Below are 3,282 nucleotides of genomic sequence, written 5' to 3'. Positions count from 1 at the left end.
ACTCTTTAGCTATGATAAGAAGCCCTTCTAAGAGAAGGACACTCCAAATCAAACTATTGTTCCCGAGTCTTAGGTAGTTCCATAGTCTCTGTACCATGGTCTTCCACTGTCTTGGGTTTGGGTTCTCTTGCTTGAGGGTACACTCGGGCACACAATTCTATCTTATAGTTCATACAGGAGATATATATTTTGATGTTACTCTTCTTGAAATATTTTATTTTACCTTGTTTTCTTTCCTTACTGAGCTATTTTCTTTGTTGTAGCCCCTGGCCTTATAGCATCCTGCTTTTCCAACTAAGATAGTAGCCTAGCAAGTAATAATAATAATAATAATAATAATAATAATAATAATAATAATAATAATGTCTTTCCTTTGTTTTTATTTACATAAAAGTAACGTGTACACTGCTAACAGCTATTCTACTTTTACGTTATTTAGATACATTTACATATAAATTTCTTCCTTTTTCGCTTTCTCACATTCGAATATTTTCCTTTTGTATATAGAAACTTAATAAACCATTTTCTGAGTTGAGAGAAATGTTATTTATCTTCTGAATTGGTCATAGTAATTTCTTTTAAGATATTCATATTTCAGTGTAACTTTTTTACAAGTGATCTTCAAATGTGATGATTCAGAAAATAAATTTTCTCGAATATTGTATTTTCAAAATATGATGTTGCACTGATGGAATGATTTTGAACTAAATCTGCAAAAATATATAACACTTGGAACTCAATTGTCTATGAATATATATATATATATATATATATATATATATATATATATATATATATATATATATATATATATATATATATATATACAAGCTAGTGTACGCTACCCGTCAAAAATGACGGCTAAATATTTGTATAGATATTCTAACACACGTGCACACAGTTTCAACTCGTCCCACCTCCTCCCCCTTTCCTAATTATAACACATCTCGGGATACCCGTCCCACCAGGGTATGACAACTCTCTCTTCCAATTACCCGAGCGACGGAGAGTGACAATGCATATATATATATGCATATATATATATATATATATATATATATATATATATATATATATATATATATGTATGTATATATATATATATATATATATATATATATATATATATATATATATATATATTTATATATATATGTATATATATATATATATGTATATATATATATGTATATATATATATATATATATATATATATATATATATATATATATATATATATATATATACATATTTTCATATATATATATATATATATATATATATATATATATATATATATATGTATATATATACATATGTACAGTAAATATATATATATATATATATATATATATATATATATATATATATATATATATATATATACATATATATATATATATATATATATATATATATATATATATATATACATATTTTCATATATGTATATATATATATATATATATATATATATATATATATATATATATATATATATATATATATATGTATATATACATATGTACAGTATATATATATATATATATATATATATATATATATATATATATATGTAAATATATAATTTATATATATATATATATATATATATATATATATATATATATATATATATATATATATATATATATATATAAAAATATATATAACAGATTTTGAGCAAAGCGAAAAATCTATTTTGGGGTGAGGTAGCCATGTCGTCCTGATGGAAGTTCCTTCATTAGTAGCTTCCTAGGTATATTTGACTACAGTGATATATCCGAGAAAATTCACCGAAGGTATCCAGAATTCTAACTCCTGGAGCGAATATCCCTTAAAATTTAAAAAGGGATATCGAGTATATCAGAGGATGTATTCTTGACACATCTCATAGCTATCTACACCCCAATAGCGTTTTTGCTTCGAGAGGGAAAAAAGTGGCAAGAATATAGGAGAGTCGTTAAAGAGACGATGCTCTCGACACTCCTACTGTACTGTAAATAGTGCGCCGAATCTCCACCGCGAGGCGCCACCAAGCTATTCTTCGTAGCTTTGTAGGTGTGGCAGATACAGTACCATAGGGAGGGATTCATTATCCTTTTGTCAAAAAGAGGGTAGGTCCATCAGGACGACATGGCTACCTCACCCAAAAATAGATTTTTCGCTTCGCTCAAAATCCGTTTTTTGGGCTCAGGCCATGTCGTCCTGATGGAAGTTTACCAGAGCATTAATGTATCTGTGGATTTTCAATAGTGCCATTATTTCGAGATAAATATTTCCTATTTGGTCTTCTGGACCAGAGACACTTGATGTTACCGTTATACATCAATTAACTGATCATAAAATATGTCAGTTCTTCCTGGCCCCTACAGGATAAGGTTTAGGTAGACTTTAGGAAAAATCCAGAGGATTGTGAGTTCAAGGAACAATCTAGCTCACAGTATGTATATTAGTGTCATTATATACGTAAAGCCTAGTTTGTACTTAGATGGTATAGTCCTGTATAGGTTACTGAATCCTCCCAAGTCTGGATATAAAGAGACAGACAGGTTTGTATACATGTGGGAAACCTTAAATCAGTAAGATAAACAGTTAGTACAATCAGTTCTTACCTGTTTGCTTGGAATGGTAGAAACCATAGTTCCCCAATATTTCCTTAAATATTAAGAGCATCAAGGATGCTCTGATTTATACATAATTTCGAATGTTTGAGGCGAAAGAGACGCAAAGATTAATTCTATTGTTTATTACAAAAAATAGATAGCATGGTTGTAATCAATTACATCTTACGCTGAACAATTCTGCGTAAAAGCATAAACAGTAATAACAGAAAATAAATAAGTTTCACCTGAAAAGGAAACATCAGCCACTCAAAGGGAAATATAATATTTCACTATGTATGCTGTTATTACTAGGAACACTGTGCATATAAGAATGCCTGGCACTTGTGTCAGCTTATTATGCTTAATGTCACCTGTATAGATAGAACATTCTATAGTGTCTTCCTAAACACAATACTCAACATGATATACCTTAAAAGTCTATCATGTACACCCTTCACTAAAAGTCCCAGTTAGTGCACTGTTCTTCGCAGTAATCAAGCGGCAGGTTTTATAACACTGCCTGCCGCTACCACATGAAATTTTATTTCTTGTAATTGCTTCGCGTAGTGCTTGAAGAAAACTCTGGAAGACTTCCAACCAGTGTAAGCACGCAGGCTTTCAAACGACATTGTCTGAAAGAAATTCAGAGCCGAGGCAACTTTTCTTGGATCATGA

This window comes from Palaemon carinicauda, chromosome 12 (genome assembly GCF_036898095.1).
Source record: "Palaemon carinicauda isolate YSFRI2023 chromosome 12, ASM3689809v2, whole genome shotgun sequence".
NCBI lineage: Eukaryota > Metazoa > Arthropoda > Malacostraca > Decapoda > Palaemonidae > Palaemon > Palaemon carinicauda.
The sequence above is the reverse complement of the archived record's forward strand: the minus strand, read 5'-3'. Positions refer to the sequence as shown.